The following is a 20,489-nucleotide window of genomic DNA, read 5'->3' on the forward strand; positions in this document are numbered from 1 at the left end:
GGAATATTACTCAGCCTTAAAAAGAAATGAAATTGAGTTATTTGCAGTAAGGTGGATGGACCTAGAGTCTGTCATAGAGTGAAGTAAGTCAGAAAGAGAAAAACAAATACTGTATGCTAACACATATATATAGGAATCTAAAAAAATAAATGGTTCTGAAGAACCTAGGGGCAGGACAGGAATAAAGATGCAGACGTAGAGAATGGACTTGAGGACATGGGAAGGGGGAAGGATAAGCTGGGATGAAGTGAAAGAGTAGCACTGACATATATACACTACCAAACATATATAGTTAGTGGGAAGCAGCCACATAGCACAGGGAGATCAGCTTGGTGCTTTGCGATGACCTAGAGGGATGGGATAGGGAGGGTGGGAGAGAGGCTCAAGAGGGAGGGGATATGGGGATATATGTATACATAGAGCTGATTCACTTTGTTGTATAACAGAAACTAACACACCATTGTAAAGCAATTATGCTCCAATAAAGATGTTAAAAAAAATAAAATAAAACCCTCACTTTGTTCTGCTCTCTGATCTAAAATCATATATTCTTACAACCTAGGTGTGTTCGTTCCTAGGACTGCCACCCAGATGACGACAAACTGGGAAGCTTAAAGCGATGGAACTTTATTCTCGCAGTTCTGGAGGCCAGAAGTCCAATGTCAAGGTGCAGGGCTGTGGGCCCTCTGAAGGCTCTCGGGGAGCATCCATTCTCGGCTTCTCCCAGCTTTGGTGGCTCCAGGTGTTCCTTGGCTTGTGACAGCACAGTTCCAATCTCTGTCCCCTTTTTCATAACGTCTCGAAGATCCCTCCGCCTTCCTCTCGTAAAGACACCTGTCATTGAATTGGTCCCACCACATAAGCAAGGACGTCTCATAGAATTCAAGATCCTCAATTTCACATCATCGGCAAAGACCCTTTATCCAAATCAGTTCACACTCCCAGTTTCCTGTGGACACATCTCCCGAGGGGCCAGCATTCAACCACTACAGTAGGTGCCTGTGGAAGATTAAGACCTTACTTTGGCCGTAGGTGGCTCTCCTCTGGAGGATGTGGCCTTCGGAGCCAACCTTTTATGTTACTTCAAGTGGACACAAGCTGGCATGAAGCACTCACTTTTCTTCTTTGTTCGTCTCACTACAGAGTTTTCTGTTAGGCAGGAAGCCCACCAGAGTGGGAATTTAAAGAAAATAATATTAATGCCCAGACAAAAATGCCTCCTTCTCCAGGGAATTGATAGCATCGTGGTGCTTTGAAAATACTGCCTTTCTTTATTCTCATCCACTTGGAACAGGAACAGCGAGGCTCTCCGCGGTCCTCTCCCCTTCGCCTGATCCCAGCCAAGTAGAGAAGAGAACAAAGCGATTCACCAGCGTGGAAATCAAGCCCAGCGTGTGTCTCTGAGGGTGAGGGCACGCATTCTGAGCTGTTATGATCTCTGTCGGGGTTTCTTGAAGAAGCTGGGCAGCTGAAGACCATGGGGCAAGCCTCCTGGGGCTTGGGGACCTCAGGATCCTAGGCTGCAAGATGGGAGGTGCATTGGAAACCTGGAGACTGCTGTCCTCCAGTTCCCGCAGGCCCACAAGGGAGGAAGTCTGCTTGGCATGGTCATCGTGTCAGGCACACGTGAGGTTCTCCAAACCTAGTGGTTACAGGACATCGCACAGCTGCTTTTTGAGACTGACACACATTTGAAAGCTAACTTGTTACCTCTGCGCAGGTGCCACAGAAAGAATGCTCCAGTTCCCCTCACGGCATCCCCACCTTGGTCCTCCCGAGGTCTCCATCGAGTGGGGATGGGCCGCACCCCCTGCTTCATCCAGAATCCCAGAGCCTTCTGGCTCACCCGCAACGCCCACCCCTTGTCCACCGAGCTCCTCACTTGGCCTCTGACTGCTTCTGCTTGGCCACGTGTTAAGGCCCTGGGTCGGGCTTTCCCTGTGAGCCCCCAAGGCTATCAGCCTCCGTCTCCGTCTCTGACACCTGCCCTGTAATTCCCCTCACAGTCATCTCGTCTCTCTAGAAGGCACCTGTGAGCGCTCCGCTTCCTGTCCCTTGCGGGGTCCCCGCCTCTGCAGCCCGTGGCTCCATTCCATCCCCTCCCCCATCAACCCCCAGCTGAATTTGGAGCGGCATCTCGGAGCCGCCGTGTTGCCTGTCCCTCTAACTGTGGCCACCGCTCAGACCTCTCCCCCGGGCAGTTTTCCTGAGGGTGCTGCCATCCCCCAACGCAGCTCGTTCTCCCGCCCGCTGCCCCACCCCCTTTTGGGCAACAGGCTGCCTCCCATGAAGCCACGAGGGAGCCCTCTGTGACCCAAGGTCCAGTGTTGTTCATTCCAGGTCCCCCACAGGTGACTGGGACTTCACAGAGCAGGTGCTCAGAGAGTGTTTGCTCGGAGAACGGAAGACGCCCCCTCCCTGGCCTCTGGGCACTGGAGCAGCCCTGACCCTGCAGTCCCCCATTCCTCCCCAGGTCACTGATCAGGCCCAGGTGTGGCCAAATGACGCCTGTCTGATCTGCAGCACAGCTGAGGCCAGGCTTCTTGGTTTCCAGCTAGATTTACGGAGGCTGGGGGAGAGTGGCTGGAAATATGCACGGGGTCTCAGGGACCCTGCCCCTTGCAGCCCTCCGGAGGGTCTGTATGTTTCTGGCTCCCCATTCACCCCTGTCCAGTGAACAGTGCTACATGGGTGATTGCACTCTGGGCCGTGTCCCTTCCAGATCTGGACTGAGAGGCACGATCCCGAGGGGCACAGAGCCCACTCACCTCTGTTGTTCCCTCTGAGCCTGGGTCTTCCTCAGCCCCCAACCCTGCCCCCTTGCTGACCGGTGTCTATCCACCAACTTCTCCCCTCTCTACCCCCTGAGCGCACACACAGTGGGGTCAGGCCTCCTCCTTGGGAGGGAAGCTGGAATTTCTCCCGTGCCTGGCCTGGCAGGACAGAGTCAGCAGTGACAAGGTGGTGTCTGGGTCTTGATGGGGCAGCATCGACTCAGACTAGGGCTGGCCAGCTGCGAGCTGAGTAGGAGAACCCTGGCCAGGGTGGCGGGTGGCCTGGTATGCAGAGTTATCCACGGGGTCAGAGGCTGAGGCTGCGGACGCCCAGGGTTCTGGGGTGAAACGGAGGATGGCCGGGCATGGCCACAGCACCAGGTAGCTAGCCTTCAGATCGAGGGAGCCTGTTCAGAGCACCCCTTGCCGAGCAACCTCTGGGACTTGCAGAGTCTGACCCTGACATCTGCCCACCTGCAGGCTGACGTCACTTCTTCCCGGGGCACCTGTCACGGCCTCTTCACGGGCATTCACACCTGCTCTGGCCTGGGCCAATCCATTCCCTGCACCGCACGGAGCAAGCTTTAAAAACACAGACCTGAGCATGCGGCTCCCAGGCTTGTGATCTCACTGCTTCCCATCCACGGGGCAAAACCACAGACCTTACTGTGTCCACGGGCCTGGTACCTCGGGGACCTGGCCTCCACTCACCAAGCTCCCTCCATTCCCTTAGGGTGGCCCTCTTTCAGTCCCTGGAAACTCTCTGCCAGTCCTGCCTCAGGGCCTTTGTTTATGCCACCTGCTCTGCCGGGAGCATGCTTCCCTCCCTCTTCTCCTGGCGAATCCCCACCCATCCTCTGGGTCCCTGCATACTCTGTGAACCAAGTCCCCTCATATTCAGGTCTCACAGTCGGCTGTGCTTGTCCTTTGTAGGTTGTAATTACATTGGATTATTTCACTTGTAATTTGCTTATGTGATTATTTGGTTAATATCTGGTGTCCCCTGACCAACTGAGTAAGTCATCCAACCGTGTTTATTGGATGCCTACTCAGCGCCAGCGATGCTGCTGGCTGCAGAGTCTGCATCAGGGGCCCTGTGAGCTGCCAGCCGTGCTCACCACCCGCAGTACCATCACTCCTTTGGAGCTCTGTAAACGTTTGCCGAGTGAATAAATGAAAGACTGAGCTCATCAACTGTCTCAGCCTGCTGGGGACACCCTACTAGAGGCCCATGCTTGCTCTGTGTGGTGTCTCCAGTTCTGATCCAGACACCACGGCTTGGTGTCACCTACCATCACACAGGGATCTACACCCTTCAAGAACCCAAACCAGCTTTCTTGCTCCAAGGTTGGCATCTTTCCCCCAAATTGCCTCCTAAGTTTTGATCTTCCCCCATCCTCACCTCCCTAGGGGATTGGCAAGGAAGAGAGGGAATTGATCTCTTTTTATTTATTGTTTTCAGCTATCATTGACATGTGTTATATTGGTTTTGGTGTACAAAACACTGATTCCATATTTGTATATATTTCGAAGTGATCAACACAACAAGTCTAGTTAACATCCATCACTGCCCAGAGCAGAACTGATTTCTTGATGCCAGTTATATGTTGGCATTCACCACTTCTGCAAAAGTGATCGCCTTTGAAATCTCGCGCCGTGCTTCCAATCAGGTGAGCCTTCTTTGTTCTCTGCACCGTGAGCTGGAGGTTCGGGGAGGTCAGATGCTAACAGAAAGAGCACCTGAATTTGGACTTTTACAGCACACACTGTCTCTACCAGGCGTTATTGATCACCCAGCTTCCAAGCTATTGCCAATCCTCCAGTCAACTGATCTCCAGGGTTATTTTTGAATAGCAATTTATCTCAGTGTTTCCTTAAAACTTAGCAGTGGTTGAAGAGGGGCCACCCTCATGGTCAGAGAGCCATGAGGCCAGAGCTCCCCATCAGTCTGTGGCCGTGGCCATTGTGCTGTGAATTGCGGGCACCTGCTTCTGGCAGGAGCTCTTCTGGGTAACCATGCATGGCTCCCCTGCTCCCCTTGGCCAGGATGAAGCTGTAGGAGCTAATATATTCTGAGTCAGACCAACTGCCGCTCATGAAGGGGGAAAAAAAAGACTTGCTTGAGTAACTGTAATAATTGGAAAATTATTTTGATAGCCTGAAACAATCTAATATATTACAGAATTTTATTAAAATAATATCAAATCAAATTAACTGCTATTCCATAATGAATTAGGTAACAAGGTAGGCAGATATTAATCGGCCTCGGCTTCTAGGCAGGGGAGCCCGGAATTTATTAGTTCTTGCGGCTGGCACGAGGGTGCGGGCAGAAACCACTCTCGTCGCCGCCGGAGAGGGAAACCCCTGAGGCCAGCGGGCTTTTACTTTTTCTCTCCCCCTACTTCCACTTTCTAATCCATCACTAAATACTTGTATTTCTTTTATGTAGGGTCTTATGAAATTTTTAATTTTTTAATTGCTTTGTGATTTAATAATGAGGAATTTTCATTTTGCCTGAATAAGGAACGAGATGGTGATATTGAAATTTTTTCACCTTCTCCACCTGGATAACCTTCTCCCTTCGCCTGGTCTCTTTCATTTCCCAAGTTGAGATATGAGTAATCTAATCTCTGAGGGGACAGATAGCTGGGCAAACAGGTGTCAGCTGCCTGGACCTTTGCTTCTTTGAAAAGCAGAGGGGAGTCCGGCTGCCCACGTGGGATGCGGGGACGGTCTCTGAGAAGCCACCGGTGAGTGGGGGGGGAAGAGGGGAAGGCTTCTGATGACTCAATGAGCTGGAACCTCTAAATAATTTAGCCCCATTTCACCTTCTGGGATTTTCTCAGCTCTTACACTCCGTGCTTTCCAACCATTAAAATGTCTTGACACACAGAAAAAAGGTTGTGCTAACAATTTCACGGCACATCAGGTGATCAGCCAGGGGCCCCACCCCTCCAGTCCCTACTTGGCTGCAAGAAACCGTACCTCTGACCCTTGGGACCCATTGGTGGCGCATCCTTGGGAAGCTCATGGTAGCTGATATAATTTCTGGTTGTGCAGGTGGCCAGCAGTCCTGAAAGAGCATGTTAGCTTCAGAAACTTCAGGAGGTGACATCATTTCTCGAACCTCGGTTTGCTCATCTGCAAAATGGGGATTAAACAACCTTGTAAAGTCATTATAAAACAGAAATATTATATACCAAGCTCATAATATGTAGCATTCGCTCAAGTAACAGCAGTTTATTAAGTACCGTGGAGGGGAGGCACGATGAATAATGATGGTTAGGCATTATCACAATGAGTCTTCACAAGAACCCAGATAATGTAGGTGCTCTTTTTACTCCCACTTTACAGATAAGGAAATTGAGGCTTAGATGAATTACCCAATGTGGTCCATCCAGTAAATGATGGAGCTGGATTTAGAAGCCAGTTCCGTCCGATAGCAAAGCTTTCCCACCACACCAAGAATCTAGTGTTTCATGCTTTCGGTTTGGATCCTTTCTGACTTGGGTATATCGCTTAAAGGAACCTTGGTTCTAGATCAAAGTTGAAGCAGAAGGGGCACCACATACGTTCCAGGTAATAAGGAAAAAATAACTCACTGCAAGGGCAAAATGTTGAGTGGAATGAACAACACTTGTTGTCACTTTTTCCCCCCTAACACAGGATGGACACATATTTTGAATTTTTTGTCTTTATTGACAAGGACCTGTCAAAGCTCTCTGACAAATGTCTTGATTTAAGGAAACAGCAGCTGCTCACCTGCAATATTTTACAACGAGGGATGATCTTGTTTTTGATGAGAAGGTTGTAGTGATAGAGGAGAAGGCAATTTTCTTTCAACAGTGGGGGAGGGTTGGAATTATAAACACAGCTCAAATGCCCGTGAAGACAGACAAAATTTTGAGGGTCTGCCTCGCCTTCTTGTCCAGGATATTCGTCATTAATTTCTAGCTTCTTTGGTGTCAGCATGCTGACGGCCGGGGGGGAAGGACACTGCTGTGTGTATTATCAGAGGGTCCAACAATTAAATGCACCCTCTTCCTTAGCTGAGGAGCAGGCAGGAGACCTAGCACAGCATCCCAACCCTGCATCCCCAGATGGAGCAGAGTGATGTGGGGAGATACATAGGCACAACTGACCAACATTGGGACACAGTGGGAATTCCCTGTTGTCCCCCCAGTGATGTGTAGAGGAGGCCCTGGGTTTAGGTCAGGAGTAGAGCTTATTTAGGAAAGGCTTAGAAATTCAGCCACATGCTTTACAGAGAAGAAAGGCACACCTTGTGTAAAAGTGGAAACACTAGTGCCCAGTGATGAGTCCAGGACTGCCGTTGAAGTTCTTTAGTGGTTGAACACCTGTGCCTCTGTCCACTCTGTCCATTAGATGGGTATGAGCCAGACTTGGGCCAAGGGTGAGTGTGCATGCACACACACACACACACGCATGCACACGCACAGAGCAGATGGACACAAACCCGGGCTCACAGGGGTCACCTTCTATTGGTGGAAGGTAATTTAAGATGATTTAAGGCGGGAGAGCGTCAGGATGACCCTCCCCATTTTTTGGCCTAGTGGATGGATACTTTTAGACTCAGTGGGGGGATGGAGGGTTTTCTGGAGGAGGGGAGAGACTGAGTGGAGGTCCCCAGGCAGGACCCATCAATTTGAAAGACAGAGGGGCCAGATCCCAGACTGATGATGAGGTCCAGAGGGTGGGATTCGGTCCATTCACCTCCAGCAGCCAAGACCCCTTCACAGTCACCCCTCCAAGAGGTGGCCCCTGCAGTGGGCACAGTTCCCTCTCCATTGAACCATGAGGACCCGGGTACCCACTTTTCGGCTTAGGATAAAATGGAAAGCGCTCCCCAGAGCTTGCTCCCTGCCCCAATGTGGGCCACCTTCAGTGCAGAAGGTGAGGGAAGGGTTCGTGAAGTTGGGGGTGCATGGCTATTTTTCTTCCTGGAGGGAAAAAGCAAAGACTCCAGCGCAAAAGGTAAAACCCAAATAAAATGAGTTAAGATTGTCCCCACTAACGGTAAATAAAGCTCATGGAGTTCATTTATTTAGACGCTTTTTTATCTTAAGTCTGAATGTTCTTAGCCACCAGCATAGAGTAAAGATCCATCTCCTTTCATGTTAAAACATGCAGAATAAGGGTCTTCCTCGCAGCTGACATTCCAGGGCCAGGGGAGAGAGGGGAAGGGGTGCATGAGGCTGCCCAGATGAGCTCATTTACATGGGATGAAATTAGAGCAGGAATGGGAAAATAAAGCCCACGATCAGGGGCTTTCTTAGTGAAAATGTTCATTGACAAATATCTTCCAGAGGCAGTAAGTATTTTGGCTGGTGGATCAGGGGATCAGACACAGGCACCTTAACCAGTCAGCAAGAAGCTAGTATCATCATCGCCATGTCACCTGCAGGATGGGTCCTGCCACTTTTAGGGCATATTCACCCCTTAGCCAGTGCCTGGAGAGAGCCCATAAAGCAGAAAAAGAGGCGATGATGCTCTATTCACATATGCTCATGGTTGTGGTTTCTAAACATTTTGAGACAGAAGCAGAGAAAAGAAGAGTTGCCTCCATGCCAGCAGTGATGCACCATTTGATGTAAATTCTCTGTAGGTCAGCCACGTTTTGTAAAATCGATGAACATCAAGTCAGTCGTCCCTTGCTTAACAACTACAAGACAGATAGGAAAGTTATTATTATTATATTTTTGGTTACCTATGGTAATTAATTTAAAACATCATTAGTATATTAAAATGAAATGCAGATGTGTACAGAGTAGAATGCAATATTCACGTAACAGTTTAAGATCTGTAAGATGTCACACAGCAATTTTATGCTTGTAATGGATTTGGTAGGGCTTGGGTACCAAATGTCCCCTTTCCCACCCCTTCTCTAGACATGAGGAACTCATTTGTTAAAAGAAAAAAAACACATAAAGACTTTGAATTAAGAGGATTTTGCCACCGTCTAGGGAAGAGACATTCTTTTTTAGACCAAGCAAGAATACTCTCTGTTCAAATTCACAGACAGCTTGGGGTCTAAAAGGTCTGAATTAATGGGCAATTAAATGAAGTTTTTTATTTTCCTGATTAGGCAGCAAGGAGATAATCTTAGGGCTACCAGAGAGAATGTTGTAGAAGGGATCACCACTCACCTAGTCTTCCAAAGAGGGCTTAGTCAACAGGCAGCTGAGTTGAAATTCACAAGGAAGAACTTTTTGGTGTCTGAGCTGCACAAGCAAATTCAATTTTGTGCATTTTTATCCGGTCTGGATATAAAATGCAACCCAAATGAAGTGAGCCTCTCTCCTGTGGATAATTGCTTCCAAAAGAATGAGTACCAAATAACCCCCTTGCTGCTTACATGGGAAAAAATAATAATAAAAAGGATTTAAAATTAAGGACAAAAAGAATAAAAGGGTAGACAAAGCCTGAGATGCAACGGAGGGAAGATAAAGTGACTTTTTGGCAGCGACTTGAATAGAAGCTTTGCTTCAAAAGCCATCTGACTGGGGTATTAATCTGGGTCTTCTTTACTAAACCTCACGAAGGCATACTTATCTGTTATTATCTCAGTTAAAAAGGAGAGATATTGCACGTCAGAATCGGCTGAAACTAGTTATTGCCCATTATTCCGCATTTCCCATTCCCGTCAGTGGGTAAGGAGAGATCACGCTGTTTAACCCATTTTGGAAAAGATGATGAAATGGGCTTTCATTTTCCAAACCCAGCTCCAGGCCACCTCTGTGCCTTCAGCCGGACAAGCAGTGAAGAGACTGGACAGCGGAGGGGAGGGGAGACTTCTGGAGACAGAACCAAAGAGCAGCTTCCATAGTTTACCCCAACCCCTGAGGGGAGCTCTTGTCTCCTGGGTATCACTGGAGCCTGTGGCTTAGGGGGTATGATGATTTGCAGGGAAAGAAATGGGGGCTCAGGGAGGTGTGTCTGGGGTTACCAGTGAAAGTGAGTGACCAGCAGGGTAGAATTCTCACGTGGTTGTGCCTGACTCATGCCCTGCTCCAGGAACATACAGGGAGACCAGCCAGGTGCTCAGGGTCCTTGTTCTCCATCCTTCCTTCTTCTCACCCAGAGGAAGCCCAACCCAGAGGCCGGCAGGGGCCTTGGGGAAACCTAGAAGTGAGATGATCTGACATCCAGGTATGGAGCGAAAGGTTCAGGGTAACTGCTGCCTGACGGGAACCTTATTTGCCTCATCTGCAAAATGGGAGCAATGATTCCACCTTCTAGACTTTGGAGATGAAAGGAGAAAGTTCACTGGAACATCATTTGTGTATGGTGGGCCAGGGGTCATTTATCATTTTTTATAATTCTTCATTTATGTGAATGCAGCAGCCTTGGTCACAATAGATGCTTTTATCTCTTTGGGAAAAAAAAAATAAGTGAATGAGTTATTTCTTAGAACAAGGAACGTTATCTAGGGTCTGTTACCAAAGACACACCAAGGGGGAAAAATGGATCTACGGCTGTACACTGTGCTCGGGCTGCAGTAACAAAGTACCACAAACAGTGGTTTAAACAACAGAAATTTATCGCCTCACAGTCCTGGAGGCCAGAAGTCTGAGATCAAAGTGTTGGCAGGGCCGTGCTCCCTCTGAAGGCTCTAGGGAAGGACCTGATCCAGGCCTCTCTCCAAACTTCTGGTAGTTTCTTGGCCTGTAGTGACATAACTTCTTTGCATGGTGTTCTCCCCGTGTATGAGTCTGTGTCCAAATTCCCCCGTTTATAAGAACACTGCTCACATTGGATTGGGGTCTGCTGTACTCCAGGACGACCTCATCTTAACAAATTACATTTTCAAAGACCCTATTTCCAGATAAGGTCACATTTTGAGGTGCTGTGGGTTAGTACTTCAACATGTGAGTTTCTGGAGACACAATTCAACCCATCTCAACAACCAAAATGAAACTCTCTAGCCCTCTTCTAGAGATTTCCAGGTTGTTTTAGCTTACCTAAATGCCATTTAAGAAGAAACCTCTTTTATACTTTTTTTCCTTACATTTAAATGTAACCTTCATTCCATTTTAATTTTTTATTGAGATAAAATGCAGAGCTCGATAATTTTTTACAGGTGTGCCTATACCCATGTAGCCCATATTTCATGACGATAGAGAAATTTCCTCATCTCAGAGAGGTCTTCGTGCTGCTTCCCAGTCATTCCTTGCAGGAAACAACCACTGATGATAAAGTTTCTTTTATCGTAGGTTAACTTGCCCATTCCAGAACTTCTTCTAATTTGAATTACTTAGTAGATGGGCTTTTGAGTCCATTACTTTCACTCAGCGTAATGTCTTTGTGATTCATCTTGTTGTATTTACCCAGTTTGCTCCTTTTTATTGCTTGGTAGAATTCCATTGTGTGGACATACCAAAGTTTGTTTATTCATTCACCTGTTGAAGGACATTTAGGGTGTTTCCAGATTTGGCTATTACAAGTAAAGCAGCTATGACCACTCACATGTGAGTGCTTATATGTGAACCTACATTTTAATTTCTACATCTCAGAGTAGAATTTCAGGGTCATGGGGTGAGTGTAACTTCAGTTTCACAGGAAACTGGCAAACAGCTTTTCAGAGTGGTTGGGCCATTTTACATTCCTACCAGCAACGAATATGAGCTTTGGTTACCCAACATCCTTGCTAGCATTTGGCGCTGTCCATCCTTTAATTTTAGCCATTCCGATGGGGGTGTGTTTGGATCTCTTTAAGATTTTAATTTTCATTTCCTTGATACATAATAAAAGTTACTGTAATCAAAGCAGCATTGGTATAAAGATAGACACATACATTGATGGAAGAGAATAGGGAGCCCAGAAATAGATGCACACTTATGTGATCAACTGATCTGCCACAGACAACAAAGCAATTCAACAGAGAAAGTCCTTACAAAAAATGGTGCCAAAACAGCTGGATATACACATGGAAAATAAAATCTCTCAACCCTCACCCTATACCATATGGGAAAAGTAACTCAACATGGATTTAAGACTAAATGTCAAAGGTAGAACAATACACAAACATAGAAAAGTATTTTTATGGCCTTGGGTCAGGGAAACATATTTTTAAACAGGACACAGCAAGCATTAACTATAAAAGAAAACTTTGATAAATGGGGCTTCATCAAAATGAAATACTTCTGATCATCAAGAAAATGAATAGGCAAGCCACCAACTGGGAGAAAATATTTGCAATACATATAATATCTGCAAAGGACTGATTTCCATCATATATAAAGATCCTCCACAAATCAATAATAAAGAGACAAACAACTCAGTAAAATGTGCAAAATATTTAAACAGGTATTTCACAAAAGATTATTGAATGGCCAAAAAGCTCATGAAAACATATTTATCAGGGGTATGTGTGACTTTATGTTTTTTAAACCCAGGATTTTCCTGGCTTGTTTGACCATCATAATGCTAGTTATATGTAGTATGAAAGCTCAGACTCTTGATCCTGATCCCTGGGTGTGATTATCATCTCCATCACTGACTAGACTTGTGAGCTTTGACAGCAACTTAACCCTCTATGCCTTGGCATCCCCCTGAGAAAAATAAGGATCATGCTAGTTGGAGGGGTCCTGTGAGTTTATATCATTGCGTGCTTAGAACATGCCTGGAATGAAACAGGGGCTACATATGTGTCATTTACTATCACTGAACCTCCTTCTTGAAGGTCTGATGTTTATTTGTAGCCCCAGAAACAGGGTTCCACAGAACTTACTTTGGAAAACACAGCCCTGGCAAGAAAGGCAGTTTTGGAGGAATGGAGACTGCATGAGGGCCAAGAAGGTGCCACCTCCTACAGCCTCCCCAGCCCCTGGAGTCTCTAAACTCTGTGACCCCTGAGGGTTCTCACAGGAGAGAAAAGGTGGGGTGGTCCATCAAATGGGGACACCCCTGTCTAGTTCAGGGCAGTAGCCCCCCCCCCCCAAGCCTGGAATAGTGCTGGGCACTCAGTGTGCTCTCAGCAAATGCTGACTGAATGAACGTAATCCTCAACTCAAAGGCTTGCAGTGGGATCAGTCCGCTGAGGCCGGGTCCAGGAATTGGCCTTTTATACTCATGACTCATGGGAGGAGGGCCACCCTGTCCAGTGTTCCTTGAAGCAGTCCTGGCTACATTGCCTCCAGAGTTGAACTTGGTGGCAATTATAGGCCTGAAGTGGCCAAACAGCCGCTGTCCCACTCGCAGGGATTATCGGGGTTTAGCAGTTTTCTCTGTAAATGGCCTCCATGTGGAGAGGACCTCATTTTCTGGAAATTTGGAGTCTGGACAATTTCAGTACAGACAGAGCCAAAATCAACACGCAAAATCTCCCAAGGCCCAGTTGGCAAGTCCACAGGTCAGCGAGGACAGAGCCTGCAAAACTCTGTTCGTGAAAACAGAGCTCCTATCATCCCTCCACGGCTGCACCTCCTCTCCTCCTTCCTTGTTCCCTCCCTTCTCTCTCTCTCTCCTTCAGATCTCCCCCACATCTCTCTTTTCTTGACTGTTTACATCTGACTCATCACCAGACCCTGCCAAGGGTCATTCATACCTCTCCCTTGTGTACAGTTCTCCTCAGTGCCTGGCCATTCCCTGGTTCAGATTGCCATTGTTGGAGTGTTCTCCTAGGTGACCCCTGGACCATAGTCTCCAGCCCTTCTTTTCCCACTAGACCATCCTCCAGACTGCTTCTGGGTTACACCTCTTGAAAATCAACTTTTTAATGTCACTCTTGTACTGAGAGACCTCTTGCAGGGTGTCGTGAGGTGCAGAAGTGGTTCCCAATCCTGCTCTATGGAGTGGCTGCATCAGGATCACCTGGGGCATTTGTTAGACCTGCCATACCTCTGCCCAATTCCACACACCGTGAATAAGAATCTCTGTGGGTGGCACGAGAGCCTTGGATTGACACAAAGTTCCCCAGGAGGATTAGGTGTCAGTCTATGTCAAGGAAACACTGGCCTCAGGTTAAATATATTTTAACTCTTTTCTTTGAGTTGCCTTTTATCTTCCACCTCCTACCCACTTTCTTAACCTAGGAATATCTAAATGCATACCTTTCTTGAAGCAAAATATACACCTTCTTGTTACTATGCTTTTACATCTGCTGTTCCCTTTGTCTGGAATTTCCTTCACTTCCTACAATTGGCAAATTCTAACTACTTCCCCCAACTTCTTTGTATAAGTTTTCTATCGCTCTGTAAGAAACAACTGCAGATGTAGTGGCTTACAACACCACACTGTATTGCTCATTGCATCATTTCTGTGAGTCAGGGGACTGGGCACAGCTTAGCTGGGTCATCTGCTGAGGGTCCCTCAAGGCTTCCATCAAGAAGTCTATCAGGGCTGGGAGCTCATCTGGAGGCTTGACTGGGGAGGATCTGCTTCTCCACTCCTGTGTTGGTGGCAGCATCTAGTTCCTCGAAATCATAGGACTGAGAGCTTCGGTGTCTGGCTGACCATCAGATGGAGGCTGTCTTTGGTTTCCAGAGACTCCCTGCAGTTCTTTGTCTGTGGGGTTTCCCAGCATGGATGATCACTTCCTCGCAGTCAGCCAGGGAGGGAGAGACACTCCAGAAAGGAGGGTGCTATAGTCTTATGTAACATAATCATGTTATCACTTACACATAATCATTACATCTCATCAGCTTTGCCATATTCTATTGGCTAGAAGCAACCATGGTCCTAACAACACTCAGGGGAGAAGATCATACAGGTGTGAACCACAGGAGGTGGGCATCATATGGGCTACTTTAACACTCTGTCTGCTACAATCCTACTAAAAAAGTCACCGCTTCTCTGAAACCTTCACAGATGACCCTGGGGAGAATTACTTGCCCATCCTTCAGGCTTTCTATGGCAATGTGTTTATTAGTATGAACTGTCCAATCTCAGCTCATATCTGAAAAAGGTACATGGAAACAGTCTGGAGAGTTTTTTCCCGTTGGATTACTGTTTCTTTCAATTCTCACATCTCATATTTGGCTGCATAATTTTATTTAATTTAGCTAACTAATTAATTAATTAATTTTAACACTTTTTATTTTGTATTGGAGTACAGTTGATTAACAATGTTGTGTTATCACTATTATTCAACATAGTTTTGGAAGTTTAGCCACAGCAATCAGAGAAGAAAAAGAAATAAAAGGAATCCAAATCAGAAAAGAAGAAGTAAAGCTGTCATTGTTGGCAGATAACATGATACTGTACATAGACAATCCTGAAGATGCTACCAGAAAACTACTAGAGCTAATCAATGAATTTGATAGAGTAGCAGGATACAAAATTAATGCACAGCAATCTCTTGCATTCCTATACACTAATGATGAAAAATCTGAAAGAGAAATTAAGGAAACACTCCCATTTACCATTGCAACAAAAAGAATAAAATAACTTGGAATAAACCTACCTAAGGAGAGAAAAGACCTGTATGCAGAAAACTATAAGACACAGATAAAAGAAATTAAAAATGACACAAACAGAGGGAGAGATATACCATGTTCTTGGGTTGGAAGAATCAATATTGTGAATGTGACTCTACTACCCAAAGCAATCTACAGATTCAATGCAATCCTTATAAAACTACCAATGACATTTTTCATCTAACTAAAACAAAAAAATTCACAATTTGTATGGTAACACAAAAGACCCTGAATAGCCAAAGCAATCTTGAGAAAGAACAATGGAGATGGAGGAATGAGGCTCCCTGACTCCAGACTATAGTACAAAGCTACAGTAATCAAGACAGTATGGTACTGGCACAAAAACAGAAATACATATCAATGGAACAGGATAGAAAGCCCAGAGATAAACCCATGCACATATGGTCACCTTATCTTTGAAAAAGGAGGCAAGAATATACAATGGAGAAAAAACAGCCTCTTCAATAAGTGGTGCTGGGAAAACTGGTCAGCTACATGTAAAAGAATGAAATTAGAACACTTCCTAACACCATACACAAAAATAAACTCAAAATGGATTAAACACCTAAGTGCAAGGCCAGACACTATAAAACTCTTAGAGGAAAACATAGGAAGATCACTCTTTGACATAAATCACAGCAAGATCCTTTTTGACCCACTTCCTAGAGTAATGGAAATAAAAGCAAAAATAAACAAATGGGACCTAATGAAACTTAAAGGCTTTTGCACAGCAGAGGAAACCATAAAAAGATGAAAAGACAGCTCTCAGAATGGGAGAAAATATTTACAAAAGAATCAACAGACAAAGGATCTCCAAAATATACAAGCAACTCATGCAGTTCAATATCAAAAAACAAACAACACAATCCAAAAATGGGCAGAAGATCTAAATAGACATTTCTCCAAAGAAGATATACAGATTGGCAACAAACACATGAAAGAACGCTCAACATCATTAATCATTAGAGAAATGCAAATCAAAACTACAACGAGATATCATCTCACACCAGTCAGAATGGCCATCATCAAAAAATCTAGAAAGAATAAATTCTGGAGAGAGTGTGGAGAAAAGGGAACCCTCTTGCACTGCTGGTGGAATGTAAATTGATACAGCCACTATGGAGAACAGTATGGAGGTTCCTTAAAAAACTAAAAATAGAACTACCATATGACCCAGCAATCCCACTACAGGGCATATACCCTGAGAAAACCATAATTCAAAAAGAGTCATGTACCACAATGTTCATTGCAGCTTTATTAACAATAGCCAGGACATGGAAGCAACCTAAGTGTCCATCGACAGATGAATGGATAAAGAAGATGTGGCACATATATACAATGGAATATTACTCAGCCATAAAAAGAAATAAAATTGAGTTATTTGTAGTGAGGTGGATGGACCTAGAGTCTGTCATACAGAGTGAAGTAAGTCAGAAAGAGAAAAACAAATACCGTATGCTAGGGCTTCCCTGGTGGTGCAGTGGTTGAGAGTCTGCCTGCCGATGCAGGGGACATGGGTTCGTGCCCCGGTCCGGGAAGATCCCACATGCCGCGGAGCGGCTGGGCCTGTGAGCCATGGCCGCTGAGCCTGCGTGTCCGGAGCCTGTGCTCCGCAACGGGAGAGGCCACTACAGTGAGAGGCCAGCGTACCACAAAAAAACAAACAAACAAACAAAAAAACCCATATGCTAACACATATATAAAGAATCTAAAGATAAAAAGGTAGTTCTGATGAACCTAGGGGCAGGACCGGAATAAAGACGCAGATGTAGAGAATGGACTTGAGGACATGGGGAGGGGGAAAGGTAAGCTGGGATGAAGTGAGACAGTAGCATGGACATATACACACTAACAAAGTTAAAATAGAAAGCTAGTGGGAAGCAGCTACATAGCACAAGGAGATCAGCTCTGTGCTTTGTGACCAGCTAGAGGGGTGGGAGAGGGAGGGTGGAAGTGAGATGCAAGAGGGAGGGCATATGGGCATGTATGTATACTTATAGCTGATGCAATTTGTTATAGAGCAGAAACTAACACAACATTGTAAAGCAATTATACTCCAATAAAGATGTTAAAAAAACAAAGTAAAACAATGTTGTGTTAGTTTCAGGTGTACAGCAAAGTGATTCATTTATACATATACACGTATGTTTTCTTTTTCAAATTCTTTTCCCAGTTAGGTTGTTACAGAATATTGAGCAGAGTTCCCTGTGCTAGACAGTAGGTCCTTGTTGGATATCTATTTTAAATATAACAGTGCACCTCTCAATTAGGGAGTTTGGCTGCATAATTTTAAATAAGACCTTTTGCCAACCGGTGTCCATGGTCATCTTCTGCTATAAATAGTTCATCCTCAAGGAGAAATATTTGTAAACAGGAGCTCCTTCCCCCTTTACGCCTTCCTACTGTCCTTTCCCAGGTTTTGGGTCTGGGGGAACTGTGATGCATGAGTCAGGCTCGGCCGGGGTTGGCTGTGTCGGACAAAGGATGAGCACTGAAACCACAGACTGAGATGTTAGTGAGCATGAAAGAGAAGGGCAAGGTCAAAGCACCTCATCCTCTCTGCCCCTTTGTCTTGCTCTGCCTCTTTCACACTCCCCTGATACCTGTCTCCCACTCTTTAAACATTTCTTAATAATCTGTAATTTTGTGAAAGGGATAAAGTATATGGGGAAACCTCAAAGGTAACTGGATTTACATATGAATGTTGTGTTTTAATTTTGACAAAGTGTAAAGGTTGCTAATAAAAGCATCATTACTGTCTCACCACCTCTTTGATGGACTACGGAACAGATTGCTAAGATATGGAGACAAATCCCAGGGTCATCAGTTTTACCAGGAGCTATCGTTCATCCTTTAACAAAAAAACAAAACATCATGACAAAATTTAAAAAAAAAGGATTAAAAAAGAAATGACATTTTCAAGGAAGTTATGGCCATTGTGAGCACTTCACAGAGAGACTGCCTCTGCTGTTGGTTTTGGGAAAAGTTCTGTGTTTGCCAACACTCGTGGATGGTCACGTGGATGGTCACGTGGCTGGGTCTTTTGGAGGCCACCAAAAGTCTGAGATCCTTTTAATGAGGAGGTCTTGGATCAGCCCTGGAGGTGGGCAGAGCAAGAGCTGAGCTGTCTTGAGATCTGAGCCTAAATCTTGGCTTCACCCTAGAGATAATATTGATTAAGGAGGTGGAATCAAAACGACAAGTTGACCAATAAGATGTGGGGTGCAAGGGAGAGAGCAGGGAACAGGATGATGTGCAAGTGTACCTGGTCCAGGGATAGCTCTGCCAGGGGTGAGAGGTGATTGGGGTGTCTGATGTGGAACAAGCAGGTGAGCCTGAAGAGTTGACTTCTGGTCATATCCTCTTGGGTTTGGAGGCAGCGTGATGCTGCATCATGGGCCAGTCCTCAATCTGCTACCAGCTTGCTGTGTGACATTAAGCAAGTCACGTGTCCTCTCTGGGCCCCGATGAGACCGGTGGCTTTTCACCTGTGCTCTGTGGAGCTCCCGATGTTCTGTGGAAAGACGTGGGTGTCCCCTTTGGGTGCCACACGGCAGGCATGTATCTCTGCAACCATCAATCAGAGAAGCTCTGCTTTTAACGGTTCCATGTAAGATTTCATTTGAAGAAAGCGTTTTGTGGATTAAAAGAAATATTGAAAAGCAGTGGTTGCATGATCTCTGAAGATCCTTCTATAATTTTCTACTATTTTAAAATAATTAGATGGTTTGTATCAATAGGTGAAGCTTCCTGTGTCATATCTGAGTGCTCTGTGTGTGTGTGTGTGTGTGTGGTTTTTACAGATAAAGTCTACTTTTCTGCTGGCTCATATTAACATTTCAGAGCTGTTTTGTCTTTGTTCTTATCTGATCTTCTAGGGGCAATGGTTCTCAAATGTTGATATTGTGTTTACTAGTTTCAGTTTTCACTGATATTAGTTTTTTTTGTTTTAGTTATGCTGAGTCTGGATCCTTTGAATCTCTAGAGATGGAGATTCTTAAGGGTTGGGTATCCAATCATCAGTTGCTTTCAGAGTTTTAATGTCTGGATGCCAACCTAAAAATTTTTTTTTCCTCTGATCACTCCTGAAGAGCTCATAGATCCTTTCAAAATCATCTAGTCCAACTTGTCTTTACCTGGAGAAACTGAGGCACTGAAAGGTCTGTGAAGTGACCAGCCATCAAAACTACCCACTTTAATACTGTTTCAGGGCTACTGAGGCCTTGGTCTCTCTTTAATTGATCTGTGACTGTTTGTGTGTATCAGCTTAATGTACCTCTGGCAATTCCTTAAACAAAGTAAAGAATCTCTTTATGCAGTGGAGGGTCATCCTTTTATTATGTGCTGGAGTTTACATGTTAATTATGAGTCAGCCTGGTAGAACATAGGTAGCTCACAAATGTTTCCATCTACATTTTTCCTTTTATTGATAAGAGTGTGGGGCTGGTTATCAAGAAACCTGCATTTTAGAAAGATATATATATATTATATATATATATATATAATATATATATATATACACACATCTGCTTGATATAAGGAATCATTTCCTTTGATTAATGCTTAATTTTTTCTTGATTAGAAAAGTAAACAGGTATTCATTATGGAAAATATAGCAAAGATTGAGAAGCTTACAATCACCCCTCATCCTGCCATCCATTGATTAAAAACTAACCATTTTAGTATATCATTGTAGTCACTCTGCTATGTATGTAAGCTATACATACACTAATGAATATCAGTTTTTTTTTTTAACATCTTTATTGGAGTATAATTGCTTTACAATGGTATGTTAGTTTCAGCTTCACAACAAAATGAATCAGTTATATATATACATATATTCCCATATCTCTTCCCGCTTGCGTCTCCCTCCCTCCCACCCTCCCTATCCCACCCCTCCAGGCGGTCACAAAGCACCGAGCTGATCTCCCTGTGCTATGCGGCTGCTTCCCACTAGCTATCTACCTTACGTTTGGTAGTGTATATATGTCCATGTCTCTTTATCGCTTTGTCACCGTTTACCCTTCCCCCTCCCCATAGCCTCAAGTCCATTCTCTAGTAAGTCTGTGTCTTTATTCCTGTTTCACCCCTAGGTTTTTCATGACATTTTTTTTTTAAATTCCATATATATGTGTTAGCATACGGTATTTGTCTCTCTCTTTCTGACTTACTTCACTCTGTATGACAGACTCTAGGTCTATCCACCTCATTACAAATAGCTCAATTTCATCTCTTTTTATGGCTGAGTAATATTCCATTGTATATATGTGCCACATCT

Source organism: Leucopleurus acutus, assembly GCF_964270905.1.
Source record: "Leucopleurus acutus genome assembly, chromosome: 1".
Taxonomy (NCBI): domain Eukaryota; kingdom Metazoa; phylum Chordata; class Mammalia; order Artiodactyla; family Delphinidae; genus Leucopleurus; species Leucopleurus acutus.